We start from the raw sequence: 11,510 nt of genomic DNA, 5'->3' as shown, positions 1-11,510 counted from the left end.
GCCAAAGTGTAGAAAGCAATATCCATGAAAACATATGGAAATGCCCCAGAATGAAAAGATCATAAAACACAAACAGTGATAAGCATGACCGTGTATTCTCAAATGGTATACACCACGATTTGTTGCTTGTGATCTGTGCCGACACAGCCGCGATTTGTCCGTGTCCTTTCATAGAAAAAAATTGTTTACTGTGATCTGTGTCAATGAAGAAGATAAACAGCGCCGCGGGCGGCACGACGGGCGGCTGAAGGTAGAAGATGAACAGTGCACAGTGGCCGGCTAAAAGTAGAAGATGAACAGTGCATGTGGGTTGCTGGATGTAGAAGATGAATAGTGCTAGAAAAATTCAAGTGTGGAGTTGGGGTAAAACACCCAAGTGTCAAATAGACAGACAACATCCATTAACATGTAGTACAAATCAGAAAAGGCACATAGAGGAGACTGCAATGGGATGAATACAGAGGAGAGGGATGGTCTTGCTTCACCTAGGAGACGCTAAGAAATGATTGCAACAAAGAGGGCACCATGGGCAGAGACAACCGCAGCGGTGCAGCGCACACCAAGGATCGTCCCCGAAAGATCTGAGCCCACCGTGGGGTATGCCGGGGGCCACGGCCATGCTAGTGCATCGTCGTGCCAAGGGGCGACCACCGCCCTTGCGCCGTCGGACACCCCGCGCCGCTGGGCATCACGCGTCTTGGGGACAGGGAGGCCGCACCACCGCGCTGCCCGTGCTGGGCCTGGTGCGTGCCTGAAGGAGAAGGAGAGAGAGGGGGGAGATGTGAAGACTACCACCTAGGGTTTCCTTAGAGCAAACGGGGCCACGCTCTTCAGGAGAGAGTAAGGGATAGGATGTGTGGGTGGGGGAGGGAGCGGCGGAGGTGTCGAAGCGCTGCCTCTAGGCAGCCGCACGCGGCGTGGGGAGCCAGCTGTGCCGTCCACTGACGCATCGGGAGGGAAGGAGAGAGAGAGGAAGGGGAGGGAGAAATGGAGATGAAAGGAAGGGAGGGAGGGAGGGAGAAGGCGTAGGAGGAGGAGCATGGCTACCGCCGCCAAGCGCCCTCATGGCCGGCACCATCGCCCCTGTTCGTGTGGGGATGGAGAGCGAGAGACCGATGGGGAGAGAGGAGGGAGCAGAAGAATCTAGAAGAAGAAGCAGGAGCCGTAGTATATATTTGGTTCTCCGGATTCTGACGAGAAGCGAGAGAAGCAGAGGATAAGAGGAAGAAGCCAACCAGAAGCACCAGAATCGGTTGCCATCGAGAATTCGCTTCGAGCGATCTGGGCCGTCGAACGTGAGATCGGACGGCCAGGGGAATTTGGAGGGACGGTGGTAGGACTTCTATGCGAGAAGCTGTTGCAATTTGTAGTGTTAAATAACTATAGAATTCAGGGTTTATTTATGCTGAGCTCTGGTTTGGGTTTGCATGTGCGGACCTCGATCAGGATAAAAAGGTTTGGAGCGGAGCTCGGCCGGGTTAGAGTTTGGAGCGAGCTCAGGATATTAGGATATATATCAACATTGGTGTATATAAATATATCAAAATTCATGTCACACTAATAATGTCAATATATCAAAATTCAGATATATACCAAAAAATTCATAGCACTAATAAAATCAATCTTTTCAATTATGAATATTCAAATATATTTCTTTAATATTATTTTCTACAACTATATTGTTTAATTTTCTATATTATATTACTGTATACATATACACTCAACAATTTTTCTATATATATTATAGTACACTACTATAATTTTTTTATTTTGTCTACAAAGAAAATCTATCTATTTTTTCTATATTTTTTATATGTTGAAAAAATAATATGCACACACACATCACACACACATATGTTATTTCTACACACACTTGCTCACATGTACAACGGAGTGGTGGCGAGATCGATATGGACGGCGTGGAGGATGACGGCAGCGCGGTTCTGGCGTGGACGATGATAACGAGGGCTAAGCTAGGATAAGGACGACGCTAGGCGCTCCGATCTGGTGAGGAAGTGGATGGAGAGGGACGAGGACTGCACGAGGATGAGGGGATCGACGTACGTTGTGTGCTCCAGCGAGGATGAGGACGGCAAGGATAAGGACGACGCGCTCCGGCGAAGACGAGGGACGAGTAAGGCGTGCGGGCCAGCGGGGTCGAGGCGCGTGTGACGTGCTGACCGGCCAGAGATGAGGCGCGCATGCACTTGGAGCCGACAGGGATCAGGCGCACGCGCTTGCATGTCCAGCTGGGGATGAAGCACGTGCGCGTGACAAGGCGGTGCTGGAGGTGATGACGAGGCATGCGCGTGGAGCCGGTGATGACAAGGACGAGGATCGATGACGGCGGCAAGGATGATGACAACGACGGTCGGCGGATCTAGATCTAGGCGAGGACAAGGACAACGATGGTGGATCCAAATCTGGGCGCTGCGTGCATAGGCTAGAGAGGCGCGAGCTAGGCCTCTAGCGGAGATGGCAGGAGAGGTGCGCGCTCATGACGAGGCGGTGCTAGAGGCGATGAGGTGTGGTGGCGTGGTGGCTCTCGGGCGAAGATCGAAGATAGAGGGGGAGAAGAAGAGGAGGCGATACATAAAGGGGGACCTTTAGTCCCAGGTGCATCCACGGTCTGGGACTTTAGTCCCAGGTGGTGGTTATAACCAGGACTAAAGGTCTAATCTTTAGTCCCGGGTGCTGCTACGGCCCGGGACTAAAGGTGATTTTTGGCGGGCCATGAAAACGCAGCCCATCTTTAGTCCCGGATGGTTGATTCACCCAGGTCTGAAGGTGGGCTGCAGTTTGGCTTCTCGCCATAGAAGTTTTCTTTTTTTATATATTTCTTTTATAAATATATAGAGTGTTGTTAATTACCTAGTAAATAAAATATTAGCCAAAAAATTAAAAAAAATCCGGTCCCTGGTTTTGCTTTATTGTACACAAGAAAAATCTGTAACCTAAACTCTTTTGTTTTATTGTATAAATATTTAACATAGTGTAAATAATAATCACAATTTTGACCATGCAAAAATATACTACTTAATTAAAATCAGTTAAACTATTGCTTTTCGACAAGAAATTAGTTTTCATACCTTATTAACGTTAATCATTTGGTTTTTCATCACACATTCTCTACAGGAAATCCACCGTCAAGCAGAAAATTCATTTAAACCATATAAAATATGAAAACATAACAGAAAATTCTGAAAACTTTGCTCAAAAACTGTAAAGGTTGATGCACTACACCAGATGAAGAATGATATTGTCATTATCCTTTGCAAGTTGGAGAAAATTTATCCTCCTGCATTCTTCGATGTTATGGTTCACCTAGTAGTACACTTACCGGATGAGGCACTCCTTAGGGGACCAGTTCAGTACGGGTGGATGCACTACCGGACTCAGTGAATTTGCCGAGTGCCAGGGGCACTCGGCAAAGCCCAATTTGCACTCGGCAAAGGCTTTGCCGAGTGCTGCACTCGGCAAAGAGCACTCGGCAAAAAAAGAGTCGGCAAAGACGTCTTTGCCGAGTGTCTTTTGTCGGGCACTCGGCAAAGCCTTTGCCGAGTGCCGACACTCGGCAAAGTTGGAACCGAAAAAAAAGCCGAAAAAAATGAGAATTTTTACCCAAAAAAAATGAATTTTTTTTTAATTGGTGGAGGCCCCCACCGGTCAGCGCCCATCCATCTCTGGCTTTTTTCGCATAAATTTCACGGCTACGCGGCCGACGGGATTCGAACCCAAGACCTCCCGCTGCGCACAAACCTCCTCTACCACTACACCACACTGTCACTTGTGTCTAGATTCCGTTTTAGTTCCCAATATATTATACTAAACCGACTGTAAATTGCTTATTTGAGACCCTAAATGAATTCAAATCAAAAAGTGGTCAACTACAAAGTTTCATAACTTTTTGAGATCTACAATTTTCATTTAGTAAGTTTTTCCATCCGAGGTCGTTTGAAAAATTTGAATTTTAAATTTGAGAGATTCAAACGTAGTTTTGCATGATAAGATGATTTCAAATCAAAAAGTTGTCAACTACATAGTTTCATAACTTTTGGAGATCTACAATTTTCATTTAGGAAGTTTTTTCATCCGAGGTCGTTTGAAAAATTCAAATTTTCAAATTTTCAAATTCAAACGTCGTTTTTGCATGAAAAAATGATTTCAAATCAAAATGTTGCCAACTACAAAATTTCATAACTTCTCAAGATCTACAAAGTTTATTTTGGTCATTTGTTCATCCGACATAGTGGTAGTAACATTGTTCACAAATCATATATATCTCTCTTTTATTTTCATGAAATTAATATGAGAGATGTATATTTTATGAACAACGTTATTGTCGCTTTGTCAAATGAAGAAATGACCAAAATAAACTTTGTAGATCTTGAGAAGTTATACAACTTTGTAGTTGAAAAGTTTTTCATTTGAATTCATTTAGGGCCTCAAAAATTGATTCGAAAAACTGATTTGCCGAGGGCCAAAAAAATGCACACGGCAAAATACCTCTTTGCCGAGTGCCAAAATATAGGCACTCGGCAAAATACGGCTTTGCCGAGTGCTAGAAAAAAGGCACTCGGCAAACTGAGAGTAAATTGCTTGTTTGAGGCCCTAAATGAATTCAAATAAAAAAGTGGTCAACTACAAAGTTTCATAACTTTTTGAGATCTACAATTTTCATTTAGTAAGTTTTTCCATCCGAGGTCGTTTGAAAAAATTGAATTTTAAATTTGAGAGATTCAAACATAGTTTTGCATGATAAGATGATTTCAAATCAAAAAGTTGTCAACTACATAGTTTCATAACTTTTGGAGATCTACAATTTTCATTTAGGAAGTTTTTTCATCCGAGGTCGTTTGAAAAATTCAAATTTTAAAATTTTCAAATTCAAACGTCGTTTTTGCATGACAAGATGATTTCAAATCAAAATGTTGCCAACTACAAAATTTCATAACTTATCAAGATATATAAAGTTTATTTTGGTCATTTGTTCATCCGACGTAGTGGTAGTAACATTGTTCATAAATCTTATATATGTATCTTCTACTTTCATGAAATTAATATGAGAGATATGAGATATGTAGATTTTATGAACAACGTTATTGTCGCTTTGTCAAATGAAGAAATGACCAAAATAAACTTTGTAGATCTTGAGAAGTTATACAACTTTGTAGTTGAAAAGTTTTTCATTTGAATTCATTTAGGGCCTCAAAAATTGCTTCGAAAAAATGATTTGCCGAGGGCAAAAAAAAATGCACACGGCAAAAAGCTTCTTTGCCGAGTGCCAGAAAAAAACACTCGGCAAAGACGTATTTTGCCGTGTGTTTTTGTTTGCCGAGTGTATTTTATTTGGCACTCGGCAAACACGGTATTTGCCGAGTGCCCGATAAAATACACTCGGCAAAGCCTCGGCACTCGGCAAATCGCTGGTTTTCGGTAGTGATGTATCCCATTGAAAGAAGATTGGGCACCTTTAAGCGTTTCATCCGCAACAAAGCAAGACCAGAAGGATCTATTGCAGAGGCATACACTGCCTATGAGTGTATGACCCAGTGCTCAACATATTTTAGTGACATTATTAATAGGTTCACTAGGCCCGAGAGAAACTTAGATGGAGACTTGTCACCCAATGGTTACTCTATTTTTGCACATGGTATTAACCTATTGGGTGCTTCAAAGTTACATTACGAAGATAAAGACTATGACTCTATGGTTTGGTTTGTTCTAAATAATTGCGAAGAGGTTGATGAATACAAAGAGTGAGCAATTGTTGTGATGTCATTGCATATAACTTTATTCAATATTGGTGTCACAAAAACTAATTAACTTATTCCTTTATTGCAGCTTGTACAGGGAAGAATTAGAACACCAACAGGTTAATGATATTGAAAAAGTGATGTCAACACAATTCGCTGCATGGTTCGAGAAACATGTGTGTGCAACCTAAGAACCTTTGACTAAATGATTTATCATTCAGTATATTTTCAAAGTAACTAATTCTTTATCTTTGCAACCTGTAGATTACCAGATTGAAATGCGAAGGCACAACTAACATTGATGAAGACCTATACTCACTTGCATGTCGGCCGATCAACCGTGTGCGTTCATACACAGCATGTATAATCAATGGGGTAAGGTACCACACTAAGGCTCGTGAAGAACATAGGCAGACACAAAACTCCACCATCAAAACTGAGGGTACTCACAATGATCCCACTATTGACTTCTATGGCACAATCACAAACATTATTGAGTTGACTTATGCTAAGAACAACAAAGGAAATAGAACTATTATCTTATTGCGGTGTGAATTTTACAATCTTGAGGGAAGGACATACCAGATGAAAGATGATGGTTATTTCAAGAGCATTAACATCCAAGGCCGATGGTATAAGAATGATCCTTTCATTCTAGCCACAGAAGCTTCACAAGTATTTTTCTTGGAAGATAACAAGTTAGGTCCATCATGGCGAGTGGTACAAGATTTTGGCCACCGACATATATTTGATGTAGAAGAGTCCAACAAAAACCAACCAATCCATGAACAAGTGCAGATGAGATGTCAGGAGGCATACCAAGAGGAGAATACTTCTTCCAGAGATGGTATAGTTGGGGACATTTATCCTGAAATGGATTTGCTGCACATGGATCAGCCAGGCAGCCCTATCAGTAGAGACCTTGTCGAGAGCATCCGTTGACATGAACATACAGCTCAAGGTGAAGAAACATACGGCGAAGATGAAGATGACCAAGATGAAACCTTCCTTGAGTACCATAGTCCAGATGAAGGCAATATGTTAGATGAAGACAGTGATGATGACTAAACTTTGCATTTCTGGAGATTTTTGTGAACCATCCACTTCTATTAGTGATTCTATTGTAATTCTGAACCATGAACTTCTATTAGTCATTCTGTTGTATTTGTGAACCATGAACTTCTTTATGTGCCTTATTTTGTTGTAAGACATTATATGCAATGGTTATGTTTCAATGGATATTTCATTCATGATGCAAGTTACTCAGGCTATAATGCTGCCCAGATTTCATGGATATGATATATGTATATATTGTTGCCCAGAAAACATGCTGCAAGTTTATATGGCACATGACATTGTCATGTAAAATACAAAGTTTGTCATTGAAAGGATCAAGATGCCCAAGAGGGGGGGTGAATTGGGCTAATTCGAAATTCTCTTGCAATAAACAAATCCTACGGATAGCCCAATTAACCCCTTGTGCCTAGAAAGGTGTTTCTATTAAACTAATGCACAACAAACTCACAACCTATATTTCAACCTTACTCTAGCAAGCAATTCTATGGATGTAAAACAAGTATTGAATTGCTCAAAGTAAATACTCAAAGTAGGTGCTCAAAGTAAATAGGGAGAGAAAGGAACGCGGCGATGTTTTGCCGAGGTATCGAAGAGTCGCCACTCTCCACTAGTCCTCGTTGGAGCACCCGCGCAAGGGTGTAGCTCCCCCTTGATCCGCGCAAGGATCAAGTGCTCTTTACGGGTTGATTCTTCGACACTCCGTCGCGGCGAATCACCCAAAGCCGCTCACAACTTTAGTTGGGTCACCCACAAGCTCCGCCGGGTGAACACCAAACTCCCAATCACCACCAAGCCGTCTAGGTGATGGCGATCACCAAGAGTAACAAGCACGAACTCTCACTTGACCACGCGAAGCCTAATGAGACGATGGATGCACACTTTGCTACTCTTGATTTGCTAGTGAGGCTACTCTCTTGGATTCTCAAATCACAAACACCTCACTAGGACCTTGCTCTTCTTGGCACTCACAAACGTGTTTCTCAGCTGTTGGAATGAGCAAAAGTCACTCCACTCACGAGTGGAGCTTCTATTTATAAGGCAGCCTGAAAAACTATCCGTTATGAGCTTCTGCGGGATGACCGGACGCTCCGGTCGTGATGACCGGACGCTCCGGTCAGTTCTACCCGCGAACCAGTATTTAAAGAGTCGACCGGACGCTGGCAGGGTCCGGTCATCACTGACCGGACGCGTCCGGTCGCATAAAACCCTTACTGGAACCTTACTGGACTCGACCGGACGCTGAACCCTCAGGGTCCGGTCGCACTGACCGGACGCGTCCGGTCACACTTTTCCAAGTCTGGACCCTTACTGGAGTCGACCGGACGCTAGCTCTCAGCGTCCGGTCACACGACCCTCCAGCGTCCGGTCACAACAGACTTAACCACCTCAGTCAAACGAACTGACCGGACCCTGCGGCCAGCGTCCGGTCGCACCGGAGCCAGCGTCCGGTCAGTGTTTGACCCTCCATTCACTTTCAACTTTCGAACATATGTGAATGAAGTTTGCTCCAAAGGATCTTAGGCATTCATAGGAGCTACCTAGAGCTAGTTTTAACAAGTGTGCACCACACCTAACTCACTAGACTCAACTAGGTCAAGCTACCCGTTCATACCCCCCTTCATAGTACGGCCAAAGGAAAAACAAAGTCCTAAACTACTCTAAGTGTCTCTCCAACTCCAATCGACACTTAGAACTAGTTATCCTTAACCTTGTCGTCCATCCTCTGAAAACCGAAACGATTTTCATCGTAGGGGCATGACAACCTCGATTGCCCAATCGATCTCCATTACCATGACCTAACTTAATTGCCTCTGCAAAACACACGTTAGTCATAGTAATCTTGTATTGACATTAATCACCGAAATCCAACTAGGGGCCTAGATGCTTTCAATCTCCCCCTTTTTGGTGATTGATGACAATACCACCTCGAGTATGTTATGGAGTGAGGTTTTTGACGGGCTTGGTTCATATAAGCTTTTGTCAATAAGAACAGAAGAGTTAGTCAAGCTTATATGACCCAAGCCAACACAATGTACTCAAAGGATATGAATTAAGCATGAGTACTAATTACAAAGCTCATTTGCTTCGAAGTATAACCGCGGAAGCAAAGGGCAAATGAGCATTACTCAAGTGATATGACATATAGATAAAGCAAAGTAGGAATCACACATGTCAAATATCACAATCACGTAGATAGCACTATCACATATATATAATAGTATGCATGAAAGTAAACACACGAATGCATAAGTAATAGTGTATCACACAAATAAAACTCCAAATGTATATAAAAAGCTAATACTAGATAACTAGCTCCCCCTAAAACTCGCTCCCCCTAAGTCTACATACTCAAACCCTCTCCCCCTTTGGCGTCAAACACCAAAACCTAAGGGTCGGACGGCGGGGCTGCAGCGGACGAGTCGGGCGCTGAAGTACGTGGAGCAAGATGGAACTGGGCGCCATCATCATCAGATCCTGAGCTCTGAACTGACTGACCCTCTGAAGCAGGAAGTGTCGCTGAAGCGGTCTGGGTCTAAGCTGGGGCTGGTGCTGCCTGTGATGCTGCAAGTAAGTCTGTCGTAGGATCTGACGAGGCGACAGACGAGGGGAGCCTCTGAGTGGTCATGATAGCTGGAGCTGCTGTAGACGGACCGGCAGTATGCATGTGAGGCGGAGTAGGCATGCCGGTCAACTCGCTGAATGATGCTCCAAGACTCCTGGAGACTGACGACTCAGGCACGAACAGTGAGGAAGACTGCTCTGGTGTAAAGCCCGTCTGAAAGGGCGTGAACTGCGGGGCAACACCCGGTGAGGCTAACCACTGGGACACCTGTACTGGAGGTGACGTGAACTGAACTGGAGGCTGTCCCTGACTCTGAAGCCCGATGGGCTGTACTGCTGGAGTCGTCGAAGTGGTAGGAGGCTGTGCAAGCTGGGGCGAAGGCTGTGGCATTGGGACCCCAATAGCTGTCACTACATGCTGCATGAATCCCATGAGCTGCTGCTGCATTAGTAGCTGCTGGTGCTGAAGGAGCTGCTGCTGCCGCTGGAACTCGTCCTGACGAGCCTGAAACTGTGCGAAGTTGGCAGCTGTCTCCTGTGCCTGTCGTGTCTGATCCTGCTGCATCCGCTCAAGAATAGCAATGAGAGCGGGGTCTGTCTGTGGAGCAGGTGGAGCAGAACTGGAGCTACCGGCCTCTGCATCGTGTCTGCGTGGAGGCATCTGAGGTATAGGCTGGTAGTCGTCGTCGGAGCTATCACTGTACTCGCTCACCTCCTGCTGTGCCTCTAGCTCCGCCTCCTCAGTAGCTGCAATCCCTCTGATGATCTCATCCTGCTGAGCTGCAGACTCTGGCACGTCGGGGCGACGGCTAGGCTGACTGGGTGCCTGAGGAGTGGCGTGTCTGATCCGCTGTGACAGGTTGTAAGCTGGGAACTCTGTGGTGGCACCTGTATACTCATCCATCATGCCAGGGGGCTTATCCATTACAACTCTGCGAATAAGGAAGGTGATCCAGTGAGCATAGGGAAGCTGCCTGCGACCCTTGAATCCCTCAGCTATAGTATCCTCCATCTCAGAAAGAAGGAGGTCCCAGATGTCAAACACTGTCATCTGCATGATGGCATTGAGAAGCCAGAGCTGTAAGCGAGTCAGGCCCTCCCTGTATCCCAACCTGGGAAGCAGTGTCCTCCTGATGATGGCCTCTAGTATCCTCGCTGTAGGAGTCAAGTCACTGGGGTTCCTGCTCGACCCCTCACCAAATGGCTCCTTGAAGCAATGCCGCACTAAGTCTGTAGGGGGCACCAACCCTCCATGGGGACGCCTGGGAGGTCCCTGCTGTCCATAGCAAACCTCATGCATCTTTATGGGTTGCTCCTGTAGTCTCAGTATCTCCCTGGCTCTGCCACTAGTCACTCTATGGTCTTTGCCGTTGAAGGCAAAGTGAATGAATCTGTGATGAGGATCAACATAGAGCGAGGCATAAAACTGACGGACCCAAGATGGTACATATATCCCCGTCCGTCCAATCAGATCTGACAGTCCTGGCAAATATGACAAGTATTGCCGAATGCCCTCTCCGGCTGCTGCCACAATGGACTCTATCTGACAGACCCTCTGTGATCTGAACACTGCCCCACTGTTAAGATATGCATTGTAGAAATCCTCATGCAGTGGCGTGTAGAACCCCTCAGCTGCTCTCTCATCCCTCCTCGGAGGAAACCAGATCTCGAACTCAACAAACCGCAGCTGCTGAACCTGCCTGGCTGTAGCGGCCCTCAAGTCGAGGTGTACCACTGGAGGCGGACCCTCTGGTCTGGGCGGGGGACGTGAACCCCTGCGCCGTGTAACTGGCCTCGGTGGAACTGTAGCACTGGTACGACTCGAGCGGCGTAGCTGAGGTGCCGGCTCGGTCTCCTGACTCTCCTGAGTCTCCTGGGCTGGCTGAGGCTCTGCTGGTGGGGGCTGCTGCTGTGCTGACGGACCCTCCTCAATGGCAACCCGTCGTCCTGCCAACGTGGCAGTCCCAGCTGGACTACCATGACGACGCTCAGCCTCCTCAATCGCAGCTCTGAGTGCGGGTGAAACTGGCTGATCTGCAATAACAACTCCGTTGCGGGTACCACCTCTCTCTGCACGCTCTGCGGCCTCTGCAACAGCTGCTGCTCTCGCTGTCT

This window comes from Miscanthus floridulus, chromosome 13, assembly GCF_019320115.1.
Source record: "Miscanthus floridulus cultivar M001 chromosome 13, ASM1932011v1, whole genome shotgun sequence".
NCBI classification, from domain to species: domain Eukaryota; kingdom Viridiplantae; phylum Streptophyta; class Magnoliopsida; order Poales; family Poaceae; genus Miscanthus; species Miscanthus floridulus.
Note: the sequence above shows the minus strand (reverse complement) of the source record.